Source organism: Hyalella azteca, unplaced genomic scaffold, assembly GCF_000764305.2.
Source record: "Hyalella azteca isolate HAZT.00-mixed unplaced genomic scaffold, Hazt_2.0.2 contig6416, whole genome shotgun sequence".
NCBI lineage: Eukaryota > Metazoa > Arthropoda > Malacostraca > Amphipoda > Hyalellidae > Hyalella > Hyalella azteca.
This window is the reverse complement of record NW_025936579.1, coordinates 28,951-41,319: the sequence shown is the minus strand read 5'-3', so window position 1 is coordinate 41,319 and position 12,369 is coordinate 28,951.

The following is a 12,369-nucleotide window of genomic DNA, read 5'->3' as shown; positions in this document are numbered from 1 at the left end:
GCAGTAATACAAATTACAAGCAAATAGAAACATGCATGCTATACCCGCATCCGAAGCAATGTTGTTAAAAAAAATTCAGCTGCTCGAAACGCTCGGAGTTGGAATGGAAAGCGTACAGGGGAAGAGCGTCAAGCTCTTTATCCAAATACAGGGATAAAAAAACGGAGGCGGAAAACTCCCGGCTTCCAAAAACGCGCAAAAGTTCTACCGAATTAACACTCTGCTTCAGTGAGACTTATTGAAGCTCCTGCAATGTCTGCTCTCGGAGAAGCAACTTAAGTTCGGCTTTTTCCTCTTGAGAATCTCAACTTTTGTTCTTTGGACAGCCATTGTTTTCTTCATGGAAAATGAAACAGAGTTTTGTTCCTTTTGACACAAGCAAACTCTTACGAGATGAAATTTGTCTTACCTCGCTCGCATGGACGTGCCATTCTGTTCAAGAGAATTTAACATAACTTGAATAGGTAATATTTTATGTAACAACCGTAATGTCTTGCATAAATAGATTGCTGCGAATGCGATATTCATGTTCCGTTAACAAAATATGTACTTAAAACGATAATGAATGAATCGACCAGCTAGTATTTATCGCATGAAAACAATTTTCAACGTGTCAATAAATGGAAAATATCATACCACATCAGAGAATTTTCGCCGAATGCAGTTCATCTTCATACGAGGTGCGGCAAGCGACGTAGATGAAGCAATAGATGTATGTAACTATTCTTCCTGATAGAGTTGAATATTTTCTTCAATAGATGTAAAAAACTTTAGAAATCGTTCGTGAAAATTATTATTACAGAGTAAGACGGAAGCACGTTCCCGCGCGTTTCTTAAAATACAGATCATGTAATGGTCATTTTATGAGGGTAGCATTCAACTCATTTCTTCATCGCCCTACCTACCATATCTATGAAATTTCTATTTCCTCCACTCGACATACGAACATAGAAATTTAAAACTATCATTCAACATGAAATTATCGGCCACGTTGGTAAAAAATTTCCGATATTTTCAATCCCCGGTAAGAGGACTTAGTAGTATAGTCGGTGGAGAGGAACTGCTGCAGCATTCGAATATTTGTTTCATTTTCATTCGATGATTCAAGTTTTAATATCTTCGATGTTATTTTAGTTTTTTGACTGTTTGTAAATCTGTTCTAGGTTTTGAACTGACCATGGATCTGGACTCCGAAAAGTTTTCTTTCTAAGAAATGGTGAAATTTTGACTGTCTTTGCTTGTACATTCTCGATATAGTTGCAATTTGAGTTTTCAAGTGATTTTAATAGCATACGAATAAAATTTATTTTAAAATCCAGCTAACTGGCAGCAGCGCACTCGTTGTTTCGACTGAACAATTCTAACACGAAATCAGCTTGAAACGGTCCTGATTTAAGCGAGAAGCGATAATTGGAATGTTAGTCTTTGGGATACATACAAAGGTCCAGAAAATCAGTAGTCCGGTTTTTCAGTCGTCCTAAAAGCGTACATGAAACGGTCATGACGATATAACACAAATTTGTAAAGTAGGCGCAGCCATAATGTTTTTGTCAGGTAGTTAACATGAAGTTACTTACCTAGAAACGTTAGAATATACATCATATTGAAGAATAAACAGTATCCTGATGACTCTACCAATGCTTCAATGTTGTTCTAATTGGCTTCACATGAACATGCAGTATAGGTTTCATCATGCTGATTTTCGCAAAGCTAATCAACACAAGGTTTATTCAATAAAATTTCGCAGTATGTACTGACATATATATTTCGCTAATATGTACTGGCATGAACATCGTATGTTCATGCCAGTACATATTAGCGTTTTAGCCTAGTCCAAACTATATGCAAGAAAGAGTGAACCAAGCTTGAACACAAGAAAATGTTCACAGGATTCAAGACTATTAAAAAAATATTATTTTTAATAAAAGTAAATGTGTGACTAAATAGCAGTTAAAAAAATAGAAAAGGTCGTAACATCATTAGTGGCTTGGTCCGATATTAAAAAATCGCAGTCGATTCAAAATAATTCCTTGAAGCAAAAAAAATATACGTCGTCGCCCTCAAGGAATTATATGAAAGACGGCCCATCTTGTGCAAGACCGCATGAAAGACGACGGTGCCTTCGCAAGACTCAATAGACCTCGTCGCCCCTTGCAAGACCCCACACAAGAGAACTCTGCCCTCATCTCACAATATGTGATAGGCTGGCCAGGTATCTTGGACGCCCTCGCTGTGAACCGGGATCAAACAGTATCTTTGTGTGCGAAATGAAGGGTCAAGAAAAAATGAAGTCTCAGCTTTGTGAGATTAGATATTAAATAAAAATATAGGTAGTGCACAAACTCATGTTGATTTTAGCCAAGTATAGTAGTTGAATCCATAACTAAATAAATATTCTTCCATAAATTGAAATCCAGGTTTAATGTTTAATTTCTTTTCAATTAATGAGAGCGTGAAGTTAAAATTAATATCAAGATTACAATTTAGCTAACAAGTGCGCAGTTTAGCAACTCAAATTTTTGACGCCATCCAGAAAAACCTGCGTGTGCGGTTGTAATGAAAATACACGGAAGTCATTCATAAAATAAGCGCAGAAGTTCAAAGATACGAATGACGTATACCGGGTACGCAAGACGAGCAGCATGTGCCAAAAGAAAGTCAGTTTTAATGCTGCGAAAATGCTCGCATCATCGACAATCTCGTCCGTAATAAATTTCTGGGCTGGCGGGCCTAAACCTGTAACATAAACATGATATGATGAGTAAGCCCTAGCAAATAGTCTATAGTCATAACAATTTATATCGTATGGTAAAGGAACAGGAAGCAGAAAATATATGAAATGAAAGCAAAATTTGTCTAGAGTATAGAAAACTGTATAAATAAAATTGACAAGGAGCATAGATAACGTACTACCATAAAGTGAGGGTTGGTGTATCAACAAAACGTTTCCGTTAGAATGCTTCTTGTGAAAGAAAGGAGAACTAGAGAGGCTATAAAAGCAGTGGCAGTAAGCAAGATGAACTTAACAAGACTTCATTGCAATGCATATATATCGAGCTGATAGCAGAAATCCACGTAAAGATGCCACGCTTGATGGCCAAGAGAAATGAAACAAAAATATAAATAAATATGAAAAATTAAGTCGTAAGCTTCATGGATTTGTACGCATCAAATTCACCGATTTAAGAATCAACATAATCAGCTCCGCAGAGAGTTTCATCACAATATTTTGTAATATGCATGTTATCATAATATACCATATTGTTCGCCTACATTTGTAAATTTCTCTTTCATAAAAATTATACAATCCGTTGATATCATATTTATAACTGTGCATGAAACGTAGACTTAAAATTAATAGTTGAGTTTTTAGTCACGAAATTTTGAGACAGGGCGTTGGTGCACGAGCAACGTCTGATATTATAAATATAGGCTGACTTATTCTCAATAATGCAATGCAAAAGCCTCATCGAACATCATTAAAGCTTACGGCGCTGAAATTATTACTCATTACTCATGCAATGTGCAGCGGTATTCACTGCAGGGTTATGAGGTTAGATCACAAAAATAAATCATGAGCATTCAGGTCGAATTTCTTCAGTTTAGTAGAATATCCATTTGAGATGGAAATTTGGTTCAACTATCGCGTAATCAGATTGATCAATCCTATTTTCACATACATAGATAATTCTAATAACAATAGCCTGAACAACGGGCGTGTAAACAAGTCAAGTCAGCTAGTGATAAACGACGCATCACCAAGCGTTTCAGCTGTACAATCCGTAGCCGCCCTCACTTCAAAAGTGGATATGGATAAATTAAATGTCTTCCTTCATCACATCAAGATTTTCAAATCAAAATAACTCAAAAACTTGAACGATCTCAATTTATTTAGATGCAAGGGACGAGTGATGAAGATATAAGATGCAAGGCAGATGGCGCTGGTTAGTAGACAAGCCAATAACGTACATCAGAACAGTTCAGAGTTGAACAGCCGAGTATATATGCGATCGTTGCAACGATGGATCTCAGGCCCAATGCGTACGAAGCCTAAATGATGTATAGCAGAGTGGCTGGATTGCGCTTTGGCGAGATTGCCGTCACTTCATTGCAATGCATTGAGACGTTAGTCGGTCGCACGCCGCATTGACAACTGCCGAGGAAGCAGCGGGTTATGTTCTGGCAATTATTGGCACATAATCGAACCTGATGGGGGAACGAGAGCGAGAATATGCATACTATATACGTTGAAAAATTCATCTTATAGGATTGAATGGAAATAATGGCTCAGGAAGACAAGAAGGACTCCTAGGAAACATAACCTCATGTATATTAAATAGCAGAATGTGTTCGTAAATAAAGTAGTTTATGGACCTAAAGACCCAAAATAACGATTATGTTCTACCATGGAATCTGGTCGAGCGATCGGGACACGAGATAATTCACCCAAAGGTGATGAGGCATGTATGAATCGCAGCATATCTCGTGCATACAGTTGAAAAATCTGTGCTGGAGGAATATATAATGTAATTAATTGTGCAAGACTATGTTCCGAGTCCTAGTCCAAAACCTTATTTATTTAAGAAACTATGTTTCATCAATGCCAAATGAAAATCAGGAAAAATCCCTTCAGTATTCATTTCATATCAACATTAAGCAAACATGCTGTAACATCAAACTAAGCAAACTCACTAACGTACATCAAAGGCGACATGTAAGCAGAGGGAAAACTACATTTCTGTATTTGTACTCTATTAAATGTCTAGGAATAATAGAACCGAATGTGGTATATTTTCCGCCGTCAAACAAAAGCTGAGGCAGCAAAATAATCCCCTCTGGGATTAATTTAATGTTATTTTTTAATTTAATTCGTATCAAATTAAAACAATTATAATAGCAAGGCAGGATCGCTCGTAAAAGCTTCACTTCAAATAGCTGTATCGAAGAGCTTTGCAAAATTTTCGCCAGCCAATTAACAGATAAACTTCACGCGTCAGACACAGGCATATAGAGGAAAGCGGCAAACAAGATGGAATAAAATCAATAAATGAACAGCAATTTATCCAATCCAATTATATTTTAACGTTTGACAGATTTCTGAATCGGGTATATTATAGATATAAGTGAGGTTTCATTAAAGACCAGAGAATTTGTTTTATTTAGGATTTTCTCATTATTTTTTTCAACATTTGTTGAAAAAACTAATGAGAAAATCATCAATAAAACAAATTCTCTGGTCTTCAATGAAACCTGCCTATAAAGGAACAAATTCTGTCAACCTATACTAAGATAAAAGTCAATATACAGCTGAGATGGCCACGTTTCAAAAAAACAAAATAACACGTAAACATTAATTTTTTAATATTAAAAAGTTATTTCATCACTTGCACACACTTCAATCCTATAAATAGGGCAGAATATTCGTCAGAGCGAGCGCAATCAATCAAATCCGTGCTGTTCGACACCAAGGCAGTGAAATTTTACAATAAAAATCATAGCTACAGGAATGTATACTCCGATTGCAGAATTTATCTTGCTGTTATTTGACCTAAAGACGGGCACTTATATACGGTGTATGTTTTAAAAAGCCCAGCAACAGGATTTGAAATAATATACGTTTAAAAATAACTTTTTAAAGACAACACTTCCAAAGAATCCAGTGTCTCCAATCTTACAGATGTACAATGAATTTCTCATTTAATTTTCGTAGATTAAAAAATTAATTTTTCGATATTTTTAATACATAAAATTGTTCTAATACTTAAATTTTTTTAAATTATTTATTCTGTTAATTGATTCATGCATTGCCTCTAACTTCACACAAGTGTGCACAATTTCAGATCAGTTAGACAGGTAAAAGTGTGTCAAATATCAGTTATAAGATTTGTAGCTGACAAAATTATTTTTTCAATTTTTTTAAAATTGAAAAAAAGTTAATTTTAAAATAATTTATTTTGACATTTGATTCATGCATTGTCTCCAACTTTACACAAGTGAGCAAAATTTCAGATTGATAGGATAAGTAGAAGCGTATTAAATTTTGATTACAAGATTTGTAGCAGATAAACAAACAAGAAGTGAAGTTAAAGAGAAGTGAAGTATTTGAAAGTATTGAATGAAGTATTTAGATCCTATTGAAGTATTTAGATGTTAGTGAAAACATAGAATATGATTTCGAGTAATTTAGGACCAAACTGGAAATGGATAAACCCATTATATAGTAGAGGACCACATGTCGTGAGAACCCAGGAAGTGTCTAGTAATATGTAAAGAGCTTATTTTTCTACTTTTACCTTTCAAGAAAATACCCATATCAGAACTCATATCTCATACTGAAATCAGTTAATTTTATGTAGCTAAAGCACATAACATCTCTCTAGAATGAAAATTTACTTGCATGTCATTGCCGCAGACCATTTTGAACCCCTTAATAGGTAGTCAGTCCTGCTGGTTTCCCACTTTACTCCTACTTCTATCCTGCTCTTTGTTGGGCGAGGCCCGTCTAATGAACTGCTTCTAATATTTATTGGCTAGTAGTGGTAAAATTCGAGTTCTAGTGTGGATCAATACTCAAGATTTCATCTTTTTCATCTTGATCTTGGTAGCTTTCTATTAACCAAATCAAACGCTCTAATTTTTGCAAAAAAGCATTAACTCCGATACCTATTATAGGCATCTCGACACGATGTAGAAAAACTACAACCAAAAAACAAGACAGGCTCAAGCGTCCAACACAAGCCCCAAAGTTTTTGGTCGTGTCAACGGGTCGGTCGTGTCAACGGGTCCGTCGTTCAGATTAAATCCAGAAGTGATGTCCGTGTAATTCTAACCTAAACCTTTAGTCCGATCAAAATTTGTCGGCAAGACGTCAGCTAAGAAAGCAGAACTTGGCAAGCTAGTCGTTCGAGGGAGCCGGCAAGTTTGACAACGCGACCAACTTAGAGTAGTAGTTTGAGAACATATACGCATGGTTATAATCATGGTCAAAACAACGAGTATGTGAGATAGAGATTGCATAGACTATGAAATAGTGATTTCATTGAGGAAGTCGAAGTTGTAGCATCGCAGTTAGTTCTGAAATTTGCGTGTATAAATTAAATGTCCCCACTAATAAGAGTGAACAACTACTGAATTCACATCAATTGAGTAATGAGGAAAAACATCCGCAGAACGCAGGCTTCAGATATCCACATGATCACGTCGATGGAAGAATGCGTTTGATAATACCAAGTGAATCTAACATCTGTACAAATGTTTTCATTGTAAACATGAGCAAATTTCAATGAGGTTCTATGGAGGGCAAAATCAACTTAGAGATAAAACATCAGATGCATTTACCCAGTAACCCTTCGTAATTAATTAAGAGAATACAGTAAAAAATTACATAAAATCATAGGAAACGGAATCGAGAATGTTATGTCTATGAGCTAATATACTGTTAACGCTCATTTTCGATAACGCATATTTTTCTCGCGAAACTAAATTGATAAAGTAGTACTTAATTAAGTTAAATCGACGATACTTTAAAATTTTTAGATAATTGATTACTACTCGTATCGACAAAAAAAAAATAGTTGAGCACACAATGATTCTAGAAAAAATAATGTGTGACAGGGAGGATGCTCGAAAAAAGTTGGATGTTCAGACAACACTTTTTGCCCATAGAATCTTAGTGAGAAGATTATTCACAATAAATTATTCACGGGGGATTATCAACCTATTGCAACATACAAGTAGAACCTAGAATAAAATTGGAATAAGTAACCAGAGCAAATTAATCGTTGCTTGGAAGTCAATCGTGTACATTGGGAAAAAAACTTTGTGCACACTTTCACATTAAATTCAAATGCCGTTTATTCATTTCCCTCTCTCCCTCAGCGATTTTCAATGCAGGAAGAGAATTTTTCTAGCAACCTTAGCCAGCTTCCGTCAAAGTTGGCAGCGTTCATTGCAAAAAAATTATCGGCCCAGCGTCTTTCATTCCACCCTAACCTACGCCGTATATAGGAAGTCGGGGAGTGAATCCGTCCATCATTCCATGTGGGCTTGGTATCCTTCTACCATTCCATGTGATCCCAATTCGTGTTTTCGTTTAATGGTTCCGGTCGTTGCGGGAGACCTATGCTCTGTTTGAGCTCGCCTGACAATTTTGAATGTCATATCAAAGTATATTTATTGACCAGTGGGTACTTTGCGATTTTTGACTTAACATGGGCCGCACTATATCCGAGCTTGCTAAAGTAGCGCCTAAGTAGGTACATTTAGTGGTCGATTTCTTGTCTATCATTAGTGGAATTAGTTTGGAAGGCTGTCGGTGATTGGCTGACGGAGTTTCGAACACGTAACTATTTTTGAAAGTATGGCCCCAGGACAGCAGTCGCGAGCAGCAAGCAAGACGCTATTCCCAGCAGGCCATTCCGCACGCACAGGAGCCACAAAAATACCGCCTCATTTTTTTAACGGCTTCATGAATTAGAATACCAGGTCCCTTTATGCTCACCCGCGCCTAGCAGTAACATCAAACTTATTCTCGAGTTCCTTCTTAGAAAAGAGGATCTATAATCACATTTTAACTTGACCTGCTTCTAAGTCAGTGAAAAGATTAAATATTAATAGAGAAGCACAGTATATAGAAGCGTTCATAATCATGTATCATTGGAGCATTTGAAAAAGACGGTCTAGCATGTAAACTACATCAACATCCCAGAATTTATCATACATAAAGTAGCAGCAGGCGTTGCACGATATAAGACTGTCGATATTTGAAAATTCCGTTATCATAAAAGACGTCATCTTGTATATGATTACTAATTTTTAAACTTGACATTTTAAAAAAGGATAGAAGCTAGCTCAATCCATTCTTCAGCACTAGCCGTTTCGATGTTTAAAAGAAAATTCAAATTAATGTTTAGAATTCAAATCAAATAGATTGAGAGTTTAAAAGATTGCAACCTTCTCTTATCCTATTTTGTACTGCCTCACGATTAAAATAATTTCAGATCCAGGTAATGTTGTGACACGTACAGTAAAAACTTTTGATACGCACTCGAATAGCCCATATATATTTCCAGTGCCAGGCTCCAAATAAATAAACTTTCACGAATACATGTAAGATTTTTCTTAGCTTGCCTAATATCTAGCTATTCACCACCTGCACCTAATGGCCTCGTGGCTTTTAATAGGATTAAAAAAGATGTCTGTTTTGATCTGCATGGATTGCGCTGATGGCTTTTTCTCAATTATAACTATTGATTCTCTTCGTCATTACAAGCGCGGTGGCAAAAAACTAATTATCCGACAAACAATGCTGCATCGGCGGAAGCTCATGAATGGTCCAGGAAGCGCAGCCTTAGCAGCGCGAGATGACTGTCGAGATGGTCGACAGTCGAGGCTCCGGTTATTGATAATTGTGGCGCTGCATAAAAATACCTTCGCACTGTGCAACGCTTGCCATTAATTGATCATCGGAAGAAAAATTAAAAAAATCCGAGGTAGAAATGTGCACAAGATTGTACAACACAGGAGTTCCTTGCATCTCACAATCATAATCAGAATACCACCCACAGTTGCAAACAAGTTTAAAAATACAGATCTTAATTATCGAATAAAAATGAGCATCTATCACGCCGTTGAAAAAGAGCGAGTCGTACGGCAAGAGGCACACGCCATATCCGGCCCTTGGATCTGCCGCAAAGAGCAAAAACTAAGCGTTTGGGTCTACAGCGCGATTATAAACCATAACAAAGACATCACAAAAACTTTGAACGAAGCGAAATCTACGAGATAATTAAGCTACGGGACGTCGAGAGTGAAAGGGAGGTTATGAATGGCAGCGACAGATTAAACGTTAATTATAAATTGCATTGTAAGATAAGTATTTTCGATTGCACACGTTTTTCTACTTAACCAAGTGGGAAGATTCTTTCAGTGCTTATATGACTTGGATGTAACGACGAAGAATTTATTATTATTCTACGAAGCAGTTATTGTGGCGTCTGATTCAAACGTACTTTGAGGGCACGTCACACGTAAGTTTACTAGCAAGCGAAGGCAGATCCGACACGCGCTGCAGGCATTCCGTGAGATAAGGAGGCGCCAGACCGTGAAGGCACCGAAACTTCATAACAGCGACCTTGAACTGCGTACGCTGCTGCATGCGCAGCCAATGAAGATCGCGCAATATCGGCGTCCCGTGTTCGAATTTTCGTTTATTGCACACGAGTCACGCAGTAGCGTTCATTGCGGATAGCAGTTTATTAATTGCTGTGGTCGGAAGTCCATATATAGAGTGTGGCATTACCATAGTCCAGTGGGGTCCGAACGAGCGCCACCCCAAGCGCCTCGAGGACCGGCCTCGAGACACAGCGGATAACACTACGCATTCGTCGCAGAGCGCCAAAACAAGCGGTGGTGACTTTGGCTATGTGACTGTTCATAGAAAGTTATACTATATAAGTATCCAGTATAGTGCAGCTCACAACTGCTGTACTGGGCGCCCGTATAATGCAGTTAACAACTGATGTCCTGGGCACCAGTATACTGAAGCTAACAACTGATATACTGGGCGCTCGTATACTGCATCTTACAACTGATGTCCTGGTACCAGTATACTGAAGCTCACAACTGATATACTGGGCGCCAATATACTGCATCTTACAACTGATCATATCGANTCTCGGCGCCAGTATACTGCATCTTACAACTGATGTTCTCGGCGCCATTATACTGCATCTTACAACTGATGTTCTCGGCGCCATTATACTGCATCTTACAACTGATGTTCTCGGCGCCACTATACTGCATCTTACAACTGATGTTCTCGGCGCCACTATACTGCATCTTACAACTGATATTCTGGACGCCGACTTGTTTTTCTCTCCAGCATTACATTTTAGGGTCAATGTAGCAGCTACTCATTAAAAGCACATTTCACATTCGTCAAGAAGGTATCTCGTGAAGTAAGGAACATCAATAATAATTTGCTAGGCAGTAAAGCCTTTGGTATCAAAGCTTTGACTTTTCTTGTTGAAACTTTCTCGGTCTCAAACAGATTTAATTTTACACGTCTTTTCCGAGCAGTATATTCATCTAGTTCCAGTATTCAAAGCATCAAGTCTTAACATTTTGGCCCTCAAATAATCTATATTCAAGGCTTCTAGTATCGAGATGTTTGAGGCCAGATATGTACAGGTTTCAAATCCTCAATCTACGAGATCAAGTACTTATAATCCCGTTATTATCAGGCAAATGTATAAGCTTTCATGCGGGATATTGTGGAGCCGTTGTTTCTCCCTGAGGTCTCGCGCAACAAAAACTTCCCAAGACTAGCGAGTTTTTAACGGTTCACGAATGGCTTCAAATTTTCCAACAATTAAACTTTGCGATGGCCAATAAACAAGTTCAATTAGTTGGGGGAGGAATTCCTCGGCCTTAAAACTATCGTATGCAGCATCGCGTTGTTCGAACCATATTTTTTTCTGGAACCAGCGGTTCAAAATTATCGCCAATATTCTGACCAATAAAAGTGGGATCGTACTTTATGCTTTACAGCGTAAATTCAGCTTTCGCTATGGAATTTTAAAAAGAAATTAGTAATATATTTGGAGGGAAATATTTACCCGAGCATCATCTATGACACCATTTCCCACCGAAAGAGAATAATAGGCACGATGAACAACGTGGGTGGTCAAGCTTATTGCAAATTTCTTAAATATAATGTGGTTCTACATCCACGAGAGGTGAAAAGTCAAAGTGGCGAGAAAAAAACAGCACTAGAATGTCGGACAGACGATTAATAAACAAGGAAACAGTTAAAGCAACGAAAATACTCGGCAACCCACCATCCAGCAGCAACTGCGCGCGTAGCAACAGGGCAACCCGCCATCCAGCAGCAACAGCGCGTTGCAATAGAGCAACCCGCCATCCAGCAGCAACTGCGCGCGCAGCAACAGGGCAACCCGCCATCCAGCAGCAACTGCGCGCGCAGCAACAGGGCAACCCGCCATCCAGCAGCAACTGCGCGCGCAGCAACAGGGCAACCCGCCATCCAGCAGTAACTGCGCGCGCAGCAACAGGGCAACCCGCCATCCAGCAAACTGCGCGCGCAGCAACAGGGCAACCCGCCATCCAGCAGTAACTGCTCGCGTGGCAACAGCGCAACCCGCCATCCAGCAGCAACTGCGCGCGCAGCAACAGGGCAACCCGCCACCCAGCAGTAACAGTGCGAAGTAACAAGACACGTTCCACGTGACAAGGTTAGCAAGCAATTAACACAATGGTCCGTGCAGGCGTGCCGACACCGGCTAACTTCAAAGACCATCACACGCCAAATATCAGAGGCCAGCCACGGCCGATGGACGGCCAGGCCTG